We start from the raw sequence: 16,207 nt of genomic DNA, 5'->3' as shown, positions 1-16,207 counted from the left end.
GACCTAATATATGTGTAGACACCCATTTGTGTCTCCCCAAAACCAAACCCAGTGATGAATACCTTTCACGTCGAACCATAATCGAATGAGGTGAAAGTGTGAAAAGTCAAGTGTTGCGGTTAGTTTTTATTAAAATTCTTTCTTTCTGTTTTCGAAAACCCGCTCTATTTTATGAAAACGTCCAATCCAGTTTAGTTTGGTCCATGATAAGGGTCCAATAATGGTGTAGTTGGATGGGGCTCGAAAAGACCTTTCCAACGATATATTATAAGCCCAATTCCGATGAATAATGAGGAAGTTATGGCCAAAATACTAAACTGGGCCCAAACCGGATTTTACCTACGACCCAATGATCATGAGGAGGGTCCAAAGGTTTAATCCTATTCCTAAACTAATTAGGATTGATTAGAATCTTATATAAGTTTCTAAAATATCTTAATTATCCTTTTTTTGAAAAGATAAGATCATGGAATTTGATTTGAATATAAAACTTTCCTTTTTTAAAACTTTCCTAATTCTATTCGGATTTAAAGATGTTCAAAGATAGTCAGATATTATTTTCGTGCCTCATATTTTTTATCCAAATTTTACATGGTTGGATAGATCTTGAAATTATCTTTCCAATGATATATTATAATAATAAATCCGGGCTATAACGAAAAAGATATTAAAGATATATGAAACTCTATCCAAAACTGACACCCTTTCACTATTTCGTCCATATCTTTTTATCTACAAAATATTTTAATCTGATTCTAATTGCATTAGAAAGTAGACTTCAATAGCTTTCCAACAACATATTATATGACTTATTTAGACTTCTAGATCAAAATATATGATAAAAACAAAATCCGCAAAAACTGTCTCTGTCGCCAAACGACAGGCTTGTCGCCTCGCGACAGACTCTGTCGCCTGGCGACAAGATAAATTTCTGGCGACAAGGTCGGTTTGTTAGCGACAGAGTGGAGTTTTATTCCTTATCAAATTCTATGATTTTCCGGACTATTTCCTTATAAATAGGGTCCTCGACCTCTGTTTTTATTCATGATCAATTACAATCAACAATCATTCACAATCATCAACTCTTTCTCAATTCTCTCTATTCTCTCATCAAGAATTACTTAATTCTTTTCTTTCTCTCTATTTCTAAACTAGCCTTTTTACAAACAATATTCCGCATTCACTAGACTTAGAGTCTCTTAGCCAAGTTCGAAGTTGCCTTCGCCCTAGACGTGCAAGGTTTGATAATTTCTGAGGGTTTGGTCCAAAACTAGTCAAAACTTTATTTAATTTGATTTCAATTTAATTCTTTAATTCTTTAATTATTGTTTATTATTTTCATTGAAGTTTACTAACTTGTGTATTTTATTATTAGAAAGAGGTACGAGGCTTCAAAGTAAGTAGATTAGCTTACTCCCTATTTCTTTCACAATGTAGATTGCATGCTTATTATTGTTTAATATTTCTAGTATCATGTTAGGATGTTATTTTATGCTTTCTAGTATCATGTTTAGGATGCCTTTACTCTTTCTAATATCATGTTAGTACCATGTTAGGTTTAAAGCTTTGATCTTTATTGTTTAGTGACATGCTAGGGTTTGTTATTAATCTTGTTAGTATCATGCCTAGGATCTTGCTATTATTAAGCTTTATTATGTCTTATCATGTTATTATCATCGTTATTATATTTCTTGTTTTATTATTATGTTGCTTGATATATTTATTGTTATTGCTTGATTACACCTTTTATGATTGTTAAAGGGAATTTGTACTTGAAATCACGCTTAATAGGATAATTATTAATTTGGTTTAGGCTAATGTGATTTTAACTCAAGTGATCGCCAATAATAGATTTATTTGTGCATTAATTTCAACCAACATAGATAAACAGGGTAGGTTCAATATAATGTTTGTATGTTATTCGAAAAGCGCGCATGAATACGAGCAGAACAAAGTAGAGGCCTATTTTATAGGGCGGGTCCTTTCTTTTGTAGATTGGATTCGTACCCTCATCCCCGGACCCTGTTTGGTTCAAGACCTTATGGAGTAGTTGATGGTCCTTTTGGATTGTCTTTTGGGTTTACAAGTTCCTAAAACTTGTTGGCGACTCTTTTTGCTCCTTTTCTTTCCCTTTGGAACGCCACCGTACTTTAGTGTATAATCACAGTGGGGTTCAAGTTTGGGATCATAATGCTTGAAATATTCCCTACAATATGGCAATAATAATCTAATACCTGATAAGTATAATCTAATATCAGACCATTATTATCTAATTTCCGACACTTATAATCTAATATCTAATATTTATAATCTAATATCTGACTATTATTATCTAATTTATGACAATTAAGAATTTTTTTTTTCCTCAAATTTTTTTTTTCTGTTTATATGACCGGATCCACGTGAGTTCGTTCTACACAATACTTTGTGTTAATTTTTTGTTTAATTGTTACTTTGTGTGGTTCACATGTTAATAATCGTGAGGAGAACTTCTTCATATGGTGAAAAGGGTGCATGACAAGAAAGAAAAGGGGGCTGGGGCAGAAAATCGAGTACAAATAATCATAAATAGGCCAATTTATTACTTATTACTAGAGTTGTCAGTTTCCGACCCGAATCATTAAATTTGACTGTTTTGAACCGATCCGAAAAGGAACTGAACTATTTAAAACCCGTTTTTAGAAACCGAAAACTGACCTGACCCAATTTTTTCCAACTTAAAACTGAACTGAACCGAATTTGTGCGAACTGTTACTAACCCGACCCGTTATCAAGCCAAACTGTTACAACCCGAAACTGAAAGCAACCCAAACCGATTACGTCTAAACCCGATAGTAACCCGACCCATTTTAAACCGAAAACCGTTAAAACCCGACAAAAATCCGATAAACCTAAATTGTTCCAACCTGTAACCCGTTGTGACCGAACCGTTTACGACCCGTAACCCGTTGAGATCAAACCGTTTAAAACCTGTAACCCGTTATGACTAAGTCATTTACAACTTGTAACCCAATATGTCTATGATCTAATCCATTTCAACCCACTACTCGATAAACCCAACTTATTTATGACTTGACTTGATTATAACATGACCCGTTCCTACCCGTTATCTGACTAACTCGACTCGATAATCATCCGACTCAATTTAACCCGATATGATTTGAACTGAAACCCGCTTCAAATTGGGTAAACTCGTTTTCAAACCAACCAAGTTCAATCTAAACCGATTATAACCTGAAACGATAATGATTGGACCCGATTTCACCAGATCTGTTTTGAACCGACCCAGTTTAACCCAAACTGATTATGACCCGAACCAATTACGACCCGTCCTGATTAAGACCCGAACTGTTTTTAACCGAAACCCACTTTAAACGGGCTAAACTCGTCTTCAACCCGACCCGGCTCAACCCAAATTGATTATGACCCGAGCTGACTAGAACCTGACCTGAAAAGGATCCGATCCAAATAGAAACCGCAATTAAAAAAACCAAACCAAACTGACCCGATAATTTTCAAAACCGACCCAAACCAACCCGCTAATTATTTTAACCTGTTATAAACCGACCCGTTATAACCCGAAACTGATAAACCCAACCCAAACCCGAAATGTTTACCCGAATTGACACCCCTACTTATTACCGACAAAAGGTACAAGACATATGCATCGAGGCTTTGTGCGTGAAAGCAAAAATGTAGAGGCTTTGATGCTTCTAAATTAAACAAGAAGCTGAATCAACATTGTTCTAATAAACAATATAAAAGTTATAAATATCATAAAGTATTGGGTCGGGCAAGCCTCACCTAATAATTTGTACGGCAATACCCACCTTTCAATGTTTACTCCTCCCAAACAATACTTCCCTCTCTATTACTTTCTTTCTCCTCCAGTAATGGCGATTTTCCCGACGGCGCAATAAACTTAATTATCTGGATATGTTGTATTTTTGCCGTCATCTTGACGAAGTTTTCGGCAATTTAACCTCCATTTCTCCGCGGTTTGCTCACACTTCAGTTTTATTCATTGCATCAATTTTAGTATAAGTTCCTGTAATATGATATAATTGAACAATTTGGAGCAAAAATTAGTTTATTTTAGTAGTATAATAGGAAGTAATATAGTAATATTGCATCAAATGTTTGTGGTGAACCTTTACTAAGTTTGCCGACCAACAATGATTTCGCAATTTTGGAGGCATTTTTGGGTAATGGTTGACATTGGGTTTTGTTGTGCTCTTCACCTTAAATAATTGCACGTAGCTTAATTTAAACTTTAGATATCACAGCTTATCATACATTATTTCTCCATAAATTGGTTTATGTATGTTTAATATCTTAAAAATAAATAATGATATCATCTTTTGTTTAAAATATGTCCTCTATTAAAATAATGGTATCCTTCATTGTTCAAAATATGTCATTTATTATTGTTCTTATTACATCCTCTATTGTTATGAATATATCCTCTATTGAAGAAATGATATCCGTTATTGTGCCGAATATATCCTCTATTATTCTCTTTTGATTTTAATATGTCCTTTATTGAAATAACGATATCCTCTTTTGCTCTAAATATGTCCTTGTGTAATTATTGATAGATGCTGAGCATTCGAAAAAATTTACTCATAAATAATACCCAAAGTTGCAACTAATAAAAATCGGAGGTAATATTTAAATTTTAGGTTGGATGATATCGTTCATTATTTAGATGATATCATATAAGGGCTAGATGATATCATTAATTGGGTCTATGATATCCTCTATTGCCTAGTTGATATTATCTATAAGATCGATGATATCATCTATTGTTTTTATGATATCATCTATAAGCTGAATGATATCATCTATTGACTAAATGATATCCTCTATTGATTATATGATATCATTTAACAAACTGTTAATACATATCTTCTATCAAATAATACTTATCCTCTAATAAATTGTACATATTGTAGGGAATATTTCAAGGATCCCACACTTGAGCCCCACTGTGATCATACACTTAAGCATGGTGGCGTCCAAAGGTAAGGAAGCTAGAGCAAAAGAGTCGCCAACAAGTTTTAGGAACTTGTAAACCGTTCACAGGGTGAAGATTACACCCCTTAACGATCCAGGAGATCGTTAACTCCAATAGGTCTGGAACCATGACTGGAAGTTCGGGGATGAAGGTACAAATCCAACCTAAAAGAGATTGAACTTGCCCTAAATAGGCCTCTACTTTATTCTTCTCGTATTCATGTGCGTTTTCTGACTAACATACAATCAATGGATTAACCCTAAACCTGTTTAGTCTATGTTGGTTGAACATTAATGCACAACAAAACTATTATTGGTGATCACTTGAATTATAATCACATTAACCTAAACAAGATTATTAATTATCTTATTAAGCGTGATTACAAGTACAAATTCTCTTTAAACATGTATAAAAGGCGTGATCAAGCAATAACAATAACATAATATAATATCAAGTAACATAATAATAATCATCATAATAATATTATCAACCTCAAAGCATAATAATATTAGCAAGATCCTAGGCATGATACTAACAAGATTAATAACAAACCCTAGCATGTTTGCTTCTATGAGACCTTGAATGAGATTTTGAAATCTGTAACATTCATTCGTGGTATGACCCTTTCCTTGATGGTACTTGCAATAAGAGTTGGGATTCCATCTTGAAGATCGTCTTTCTGGCGTGGGATCTTCAGTGGGGCCAATAGGTTTGATTAATCCTTGATCATGGAGAAGATCGAAAGCAGCATCATAAGTTATTCCAATGGGCGTGAACTCTCTTTTTGGTTTCTTTTTAGATCCTCGATTATCCATGGCTAAGACACCATAGGTACTAACATTGTTACTAGAGTGGGCGTTTTCGGAAGAAGAAGGATGGTCGTTCCTCTTTCCTTTCCAGCCACTGTTGTTATTGCTACTAATCTTAGCCTTCTTGTTGCTCGGAGGAACATGAAGGAGATTTGAATCAATGAGGTCTTGAACATGATCCTTGAGGGCGAAACATTCTTCAGTGGTGTGACTATGACCTCTATGATATCGGTAGTAGGATTTTGGGTCCCGATTGGAGGATTGTCTTTCAGGTAATGGATCTGGAATTGGACCAATAGGGTGAATGAGACCTTGGCCCTGGAGGTAGTTGAAAGCTTCGCTATAAGTCATTCCTATTGATGTGTACTCATCAATGGTCCGTTTTGCCCGCGACTTAGGAGCATTGAGTTTTGCATTAAAGCTTTGACGGGAGGAAGAGGAAAAATAGTGATCCTCCTTTTTGTCCTTTCGGTCTTGACAATGAGAACCTTGTTCGATAACCATTATCCGGTTTGCTAGTCCTTCTATTGCACCCATAAGAACAGTATTGCGTAGTTCATGAACATCTTCTCCCAGACTTGACGAGTTTTCCTCGGTATTACTTAAGAAAACCTCTTCTTCACTAGCCATTATTACGACCCTTTTTCTTCTATCAAAGAGTGAACTTTAACAAAAAGTGTTGTTTTGGTTAAACACTCTTCTCTCCTCAATCAAGTGCTGCAGAAAGGGAAGTTAGGGGTAATTTTTTTACTTTTGAATCAAACTCTATTCAACATGCAGTAGATGGAAGGAGGTAGGAAGAATGAAGTCGTGATATGGAGAAAGCATGTAGAGAATGGAGAGATATGAAAGAATTAGGAATAGAATGTACCCCAACTCGAATGACGGAAAAAACTGACTCATGCATGAACCTAAGACATGGTCAAAATGTGACATATTATGTGTGTGTTTTGATAGTGAATGTGAGTGACATACTTTGACTCTTTTGTGAGACCATGGGCCTATGTGCCTAGACTCAATTAAGAACTGAACATGATTACTGCCATTAATAAAACAATTAAACTGTTTTAGCAAATTGATTAATCAGACTCGTCGTGAAGACTCGAGCAAAAATACAGGCTGTCGTCAAACGACAGAACTGTCACCAGACGCTAAGGGTCAGCGCCAGACGACGGGATCGTCGCCTGGCGCTAATCTCTAGCGCGTGGCGCCACAGTCCAAATCTCTGCGCTATTCTGGAACATCGATCTGGGACTGTTTCGAGTATTTTGCTCTAAAGGGACAAGCCTAAAAGTCGTGCTAAGCCAAGTTTGATCAATTTATTAGACTTTAACCATTTGTTAATTAATTAATTAAATTAGCAAAGTCCTTTAGTCATTAATTTATTTAAATCATTCACAAGTTAAACAAACGGCTAGGGGAAAATACATATAGGTTATGCACAAACAAATAATTCAAGTAGTCATATAGTCACGATATGATGTAATGAGTTTGCAACCTAACCATGGCTCTAGTCAAAGAGGGCCCATGGTTATGAGTCCGGATGCACTGCGCGGAAGCCTTACCTTTGAAAGGGTCGGCGCATGTGGATGGGACCCCGCGAGTTAAACTCGCTTCCACTGTTTGGTGAATTCAAAAAACTCGGATGTACCCTTCGTTGCCAGGAGCGTTCGATTGGGTAGATGGAGCGTGAATCCCCAGAGGTTTATGGCCATATGTAGAACACATATGGGTTTCAGGAAAAAAGGGAAAAACTCAATCAGGAAGTAAAATCGAGCAAACAGTACTAGAAAACTAGTCGAAACAAAAAGGTAGATTTCTGGCTCGGTATTGGAAGAATTCGGCGCGAGAAAATAACGTCTGTCACCAGACGCTGGCATTGTCGCCAGGCGGTAGCGCCATCGTTTAGCGCTGACGCTGTTTTCTCAGCGCTAATTCATACATGCCTCGGCAACTTTCTGTTCTTGAATTTTTCAGTTTTTTCTTAGCGCTATTTCGACTTTAGTTGTGAAAGATATTTCCCTAGTTTCCTACGTGTAAAAATCCTATGTTTTTGACGCATTTCGGATGGTCTTTCCAATGCGGACCTTTTTATGAATATGTCAATAATGTCAATCAGAATTATGCACATGAAATACTTAGAACTTCTCGAGTCTCATCCACTCATTCTAAATCATTGCCAAAATAAATTTTAGGAATTAAAATAGAAATCCTCCCTAGCGGAGTCGCCAAAAAACTGTGGGGAATATTTCAAACATCCCACACTTGAGCCACACTGTGATCATACACTTAAGCATAGTGGCGTCCAAAGGAAAGGAAGCTAGAGCAAAAGAGTCGCAACAAGTTTTAGGAACTTGTAAACCGTTCACAGGGTGAAGGTTACACCCCTTAACGATCCAGGAGATTGTTAACTCAAATAGATCTGGAACCATGACTGGAAGTTTGGGGATGAAGGTACAAATCCAACCTAAAAGATATTGAACTTGCCCTAAATAGGCCTCTACTTTATTCTTCTCGTATTCATGTGCGCTTTTTGACTAACATACAATCAATAGATTAACCCTAAACCTGTTTAGTCTATTTTGGTTGAAAATTAATGCACAACAAAACTATTATTGGTGATCACTTAAATTATAATCACATTAACCTAAACAAGATTATTAATTATCTCATTAAGCGTTATTACAAGTACAAATTCCCTTTAAACATGTATAAAAGGCGTGATCAAACAATAACAATAACATAATATAATATCAAGCAACATAATAATAATCATCATAATAATATTCTCAACCTCAAAGGATAATAATATTAGCAAGATCCTAGGCATGATACTAACAAGATTAATAACAAACCATAACATGTCACTAAACATTAAAGGTCAGTTAGCCCTAACATGACACTAACATGATATTAGAAAAGAAATAGGAAGCATCATAAACGTACATGATATTAGAAATTAATTATCACCCTAAACATGATAGTAACATGATACTAGGAATTAACAAAATAATCTAAGCATGATTTCTAAATCAAAAGATCAATAAAGCAATTAAATTACTTACTTCGATGCCTCATATCTCTTTCTAATAACAAAATACACACGTTAGTAACTTCAAGAAAAATAATAAATCAAAAAATTAAATTAATTGAAATAGAGATTTGGGACCAAACCCTCAGAAATATTAAACCTTTCACGTCTAGAGCGAAGGCAACTTCGAACTTGACTAGGTGTGTCTAGAACTAATGTATGAGGAATTTTGTATTTTGTAAAAAGGGAAAGGTTTAGAAGAAGAAGAGAAAGAGAAGCTTCTAGCTTTTAGAGAGAGAATAGAGAGAGATGATGATTGTTGATGATTGAAAACAGGGAGATACGACCCCTATTTATAGGAAAAATAGCACGGGATCAAAGAAAATCATATTCGGAATAAAATACCTCCTGTCGCCAACGACAGGAGTCAGCGCCAGACGACAAGCTCGTCGCCAGGCGACGACTCTGTCGTCTTGCGCTGGTTCAAAAGTACAAAGCGCTTTTACACGCGGAATGACTTTTTAAACCGGTTAAAGATAATTCTGCATCCAAGTAGATTTAAAATCAGATTTAACATATTTTATTCAGAATAAAACATCTTTTTTAAAAAAAAAATATAATTATCAATCCTTATCCTATTAGAATTAAAGAGAACCTTCTAGATATTCCTAATTACTTTAGGAATAATAATTAATAGGCTCTCCTCTAGATCATTGGGCTTCATTTAAAATCATTGGGCCCAACTTAATTTAATCCATAACTTCCTCATAATTCATCGGAATTGGGCTTATAATATACAGCCCCGTATCTGAGATTTTAGTGGCCCGGGGCAGAGATATAAAATGGGCCCTAATTAACAAAATAAATAATATTATTATAAAAAGTTGGGTATGCATTTCTATTTGATTTTCCCGGTTACATATTTAAGAAGACTAAGTGATTAATAATCTTCCCTCAAAAAAAAAAGGTGATTAATAATCTTTTAAAAGCAGCAATTTTCATATATAAGTTCTTAACTGCAAAATCACCACCCCACAAAACCCTCACCTCGCAGCCACTAAGGATCGATAATTTGGTACTTTATAGGAAAATTAAACAAGTATTATAAAATTACATAATTTATAATTACATACTCCTATGATTATGAATTAAAAATGAACTTACAATGCAAATTAGGATCATCGCCTCTTCGGCAGTGATTCAAGCCAACCAATCAATGTGACTTTATTCTCTAATTTTGAAATCATTTATGCAGATTAATGAAAAATTAATGGAAAGAAGAGAATTTAATGAGTGATGGAGGAAGAATTATATACAATTAGATTAATGCCCGTTAAAAGTATATAGTGAATTGATCGTTGTTGAAAATTTTCAACTTCAATTGAATCATTTGACTAGAAATTGGAAAAAGATACATTTTGAAAAATTAAACTACCATGAGAAGGGAATTATAATTTAATGATTGTTCATTTAAGGAGTGAATTAAATTATTCACTTTGGAAAGTGAAGTGTTTAGGCGAAAAATCAGGGAGGAAGAACCAAAATTGGGTTATTTATATTCTTTTCATATTCTCTGACTTTACACTTGCTATATTATTATATTTTTCTTTTTTTTGTTCTTTTTATTTTGGGGCCTTCTGTTATGTGAATTTGGGCTTTTCAAGATGGTGCCCAGGGCGGTTGCCCCAGCAGCCCTGCCCTTGCTACAGCCCTGATAATATATAATTGGAAAGCTCTTTTCAAGCCCAATCCAACTACACTTTTATTGGACCCTTATCATGGACCAAACCAAATTAGACTGGCTATTTTTATATAGAGTAAGAAAAGAAATATTTTTGAAAACAGAAAGAGAAATATTTTAATAAAAACATCCTCATCACTACACTTTCCACACTTTCACTTCGTTCGATAATCAAATGACGTGAAGGGTATTCATCACTGGGTTTGATTTTGGGATGACACATTTGGGTGTCTACACATATCATCCGACAAAATGTACGTATCCACTATCAAATAACGCATATCCTCTAACAAGTTGTACATATATATCATTTGTCAAATAATATATATCCTCTATCAAAATATACATATCCTCCAACAAATGAAACATATCCTCCATCAAATAATATATATCTCTTAACGTATTATACATATCTTCCTACAAATTGTACATATCTTCTACCAAATAATACATATCCTCTAATTAACAATATGTACATATCCTCTATTAAATAATACATATCCTCTAATAAATTGTACATATCTTCTATCAAATAATACATATCCTCTAATAAATTGTAAATATCTTCTATCAAATACTACATATCCTTTTATTAAAAAAACTGTGTATATCCTCTGTCAAATAATACACATTCTCTAGGAAACTGTACATATCATTTATCAAATAATGTATATCCACTAACAAATTGTACATATCTTCTATTGAATAATGCATATCCTCTAACAAATTGTACACATCCTCAATCAAATAATACATATAATTCAATAAACTATACATATCCCCTATTAATTAATGTATATCCTCAATTATACTATACATATTCTCTAATATAGTACATATTCTCTATCAAATAATACATATCCATCAACAATTTGTACATTTTACATATCCTCTATCAGATAATATGTATCCTCCAACAAATTATACATAACCTGCAACAAACTGTACATATCCTCTATTAAATGGATCATATCCTCCAACAAATTATTTATATCTTCTATCAAATAATACATATCTTTCAACAAACTATACATATACTCTATCAAATAATACATTTATTCCAAGAAAATATACATATCCTCTATCAAATATTATATATATCCTCCAACAAATTATACATATCATCCAACAAACAATCATATCGTTCAATAAACTCTGATTTATTATACAATAGAGAGGATATTAATATTATAAATAATGATAGAGGACATGCTTTTATAAGATAGATGATTTATATTATAAGATAGATGATATGTATTATATGATAATTAATATGTTCAATTTGATTTATAATATCCTCAGTGTAAATAATCATATCATCTTACATTTATTGATTACATATATCTACAATTTAAGTAAGAATTCCATTGTCTAATTTTCATCGGGACTTAATACGATGTAAAGTATAAATTAGAACAAGGTTTTATAAATTTCAAAATTGCATAGATAAGAACAGTAATCTAATATAGGTATTTCGCGTGCGGCAGCAATCGAAAAAGGATTTAAGCAACTTTGACTCTGAATAATCATTAGATCTAGGAGACATCTTTATAAAGGCCCACAAAAGCCCGTTTTGATCCGGCTTGTAACCCACGCTCTATATTTTCATACTGGGCTTTTGGTTTGTAAGCTTGTTGCACGCAATTATGTGTGAGGCAAGTTGTACCCAATAGCTTATCTATAAATATAAGGAAAATTTGCCAAATAAAATCATTGAACCTATTTTTATACGCATTTTATTTTAAATAAGTATTTTGTGATGTATTTAAATAATTTGAAATAATTATTTATGACATTTTAATTATTTATTTTAAATAAGTTTGGAAATATTTTATAAAAAGAAAGTTTTATTTAATTAATTATTTTATTAAGTTGGGATTTATTTTAGGAAAGTTTTGTTTTAGTAAAGTTTTTATTAGGAAAGGGATTAGTAAAGATAAAAAGGGAAATTTTAGGTAAGAAGGGTTTCTAGAGAAAGGGGTATAAATATTCAACACGTGGGCAAATTAAACTTTGCCCAGAGTGGAGAATACCCAAGGTAAACTTTCTCTCCCTTTTCCTTTATTTCTTTTTCTTTCTTTTCCCCTTCCCCTTTTTGCACACACCATCGCCGGCCACCACCACCAGCAGCAGCGGCGGCGCCACAAGCAGCACGGCAGCAGCCGGCTATGGTGCCGTGGCTACTGTCCGGCCACTATTCGAAAAGAAAAAATTAATTCTTTTTTTTATTTCTTTTGTTTAATTCTAAATCTAATTATTGATTATGAGTTTGTGATGAGTTTATGATGATTGATTATAAGTATGGTGCAAATTAATTTTTAGATTTAAATTAAAAAGCACCAAATTTGAAACCCCAGATTTATAAATAATTGATTAATAAAGAAATATGATTTAGGGTGGTTTAAACCTTTAATTTGAGGGTTTTAAAGTATAATTACAGCAAGTTTTCATGAAAAAATATTGCTGGAAATTTTGTTAGTAAGCTAAAAATTAAGTTTCTTGAAGGAATTTTGACTACCCATTAATTGGGATTAAAGTAAGAGATTTAAAATTAAATTTAGCTTGTTTTAATTAAATTATGAATGGTTTAATAAGAGTATATATTGCTAGAAATTTGTGTGGAGTGGATTTTAATGTCATATTATGATTTTGGATTGTAGGAGACTTCCAAGTGAGTGATTTCTGTTAGTCGTGGCGATTTTAAGATCGTATTCAAGGTAAGTTCGTGTGCTTGGTATTTATTTGGTGATGTAGGAACATGCTAGGCTCTGAACAATTGATTCCATATAGTATCATGATAGTTTTTGTTTGGAATTTATTATTTGGTTGATGTTGGTGATTGAATTATGAAGCATGAATTATTTGTGATGGATTATTGAATAGAAATAATTATTTTGGCATGTTATATATGAACCACACTTTTATTATTGGCATGATAGAGAGCATGTTTAATTAAATTAAATGTTTAATTTGGTTTGGAATATTGAAAAGGAATTTTATTATGGTTCATATAATTTTTATTGATGCTATAAGCTTGAGAAAAAAGCTATTTAAGTGTCTATGTGCACGAGGAATACATTATATATTGGTGTTAGTGCACTTAAGGTGTTTCTAACACCGAGGGATATGAATTGTGGCGCATTACGCGTTTAAGGTGTCTTTGACACCGAGGTAGATTTAAAAAGGGTTCTATATTAAATATTATGTGGTCACTAATTATTCAAGAATTAAATTGGAATGTTTAATTGTTTGGATAATTATAATGTTTGATTGTGTTATGGTATGAGAGTCATCACCAAGTTTAATAATATGTAAATAACGTAAAGTGAAAGAGATTACGCACCAAAACTCTTGGAACATATATACCTTGAGTATGAACATATGGGGGGAGTTATGCGACTTTATATTTGACCATAACTTCTACTGGGAGTACAGAACGCTGTATTTTCCTTTTATTATTATGCGCAGGAATTCCGCCACTTACGAGTGATTATTTTATACTGGCACGGTTAACTCCCGTGTTAGTACCCCTTTATTGGGGCAGGTTAAGGGGAAACCTGTTCGATGCGTATAAATGCTAAATAAATCAATTGGTTACTTAATTGAGAAGTCATGTTGTATGTTGTGTGCTTATAAACGGGTGCAACAAGGTAATTTGTGTGTTGATAGGTGAAAGCATGTTAGTGTGTTTAATTACGATTATGTACTCAGCTTTGCTGATTGTGTGTTTGTTGGCCTTGTCTTTATCTTGGCCCTATGATGACCCATTTTTAATGGAGAGTAGTGGAAACAAGTAGAGAGAAGCTTTTCAGGTGATGAAACATATTCATGATAGGCGTGAGTGAAAAGCGAATCATGCTAGTTTCCATAAGTTTATGATATGTTTATTGCTTTGATATTTTATTATATTATGTCTGTGTGACTAACGCAAAGATTTTAAAGTTGGTTTGGTTTGATAAGGGCCTATAATGGTTCCAACTTCCAAGTTGTAGGTTGATTTCGTTTTACTTTAGTTTGACTTTAGTTTTGTTTGGTTGGCTTTTTAAGTTGAATGGTTTTGAATGGTTTTTAAAAAGTAGTCTTCTGCTGTGTGTCTTTGATAGTTGCCTTAGCCATTTTTACGGTGTTGGTAATATCTTAGATTTTCCTATTTTGAGTTTTAAAAAGAGCAAAACAGATATTTTAAAAGAAAGGAATTTCTAGGGTGTTACAAAGTGGTATCAGAGCTTAGGTTGATATTTTATTGGCAAATATTTATTTAATTGTGTAATTTCTAAAGAGAGTTATTTTATTTAATTTTGTTTTAAGAAGATCAAATATGTTAATTAATTAATTTAAAAGTCCGAAATTTTTTTTTATAGGAGAGGTCCGAATTTTTTTTAATTAGGGACATCCGAATTTTTTTTTTTATTTACTAAGAATGTCCGAAATTTTTTTGGTCTTTTGGAAACTTATTTTCGAAAATTTTATTTAAGAGGAGTAAAAAATATATGTATTTTTTTTAGTTTGTTTATTTTGCAGGAAAGCAAAGATTGAGGTAAGTATTATGTGTTAAAAGTTTTAAAAAGCATGTTGGTGAGATTGGGTAGGAAAGAATTTGGACATATAAGTTAGAAATAATCATGTTCTTGTGTGCATTAATATTTAGGTTGTGATGTTTAATCATGTGAATGGATTGCTTGTGAGCATGTAATTATGTGAATAGAAACAAGAAAATTGTTTGATTGAACATTGAACCTAATTCATGCAAGAACTGTATTATTTTTGCTTTCTTTGGGAAAGGGAATTCTTTTTCTAAGTCTTTTCCTTTACAGGATGTCGAACCTTCCTAGCAAAAACACCCAAATTGGTACTCTTGTTAAGAAAAACAATGAACACCCCTATGATTATGTAGAGAAAATTCGCTACTACTGTTCTTACATGAGTAATGTCCTCAGAGACAAGCTTTATGACCGTATCTCTACTATGATCGTTCATTGCCTTCTAGATGAGCCTCCATATCTCGCTGTTAAAGCAAAGTTCTCTGATTTCTACCTTCCGGGGGACATCCCAAACTACTCCAAGCATAAGGATTTCTTTGGTCAGTGGTATCCAGATTACCGATTCTTCATTACTTATCTCATTAGGGTCGAGAAAGCCCATTGTCAGCGTATGCATATCCCATATCCAGACTACTACTATGACAATCTAGTGGGGAATAATCCCCCTTCTTCTAGCCACCAGTGAGGTAGTTCTTCTTCCACGGGAAACCAAGTAGGGGCGAATGGAGAGTAAGAAGAGGGAGAGGCGATGGAAGAGAGTAACAACACTGTTGGCTGTTTGCTTATGGAGATTTCTAATCCAGATCCACCTCCAACCATAATTATAATTGATATTTCATCTAATTAGGAGGAAGAGGGAGAGTTCGTTCAATGGAGCCTGAACCAGAGTCACCTGAACCAATGGAGGAGACATATAATCCCGAGTTCGATCCTGGAAGCTATAAACAGTCCACAAATAAGAGGGACAATGTTCAAAAGGATTAGATCTTTATGGATTCATTTCTTTTAAGGATTCTTAGTTCTTTTGCGCTTATAGTTTCTTTCAGTTTTAGTAAAGTAATAAGTGGC

This window comes from Chenopodium album, chromosome 12, assembly GCF_948465745.1.
Source record: "Chenopodium album chromosome 12, dcCheAlbu1.1, whole genome shotgun sequence".
NCBI lineage: Eukaryota > Viridiplantae > Streptophyta > Magnoliopsida > Caryophyllales > Amaranthaceae > Chenopodium > Chenopodium album.
Note: the sequence above shows the minus strand (reverse complement) of the source record.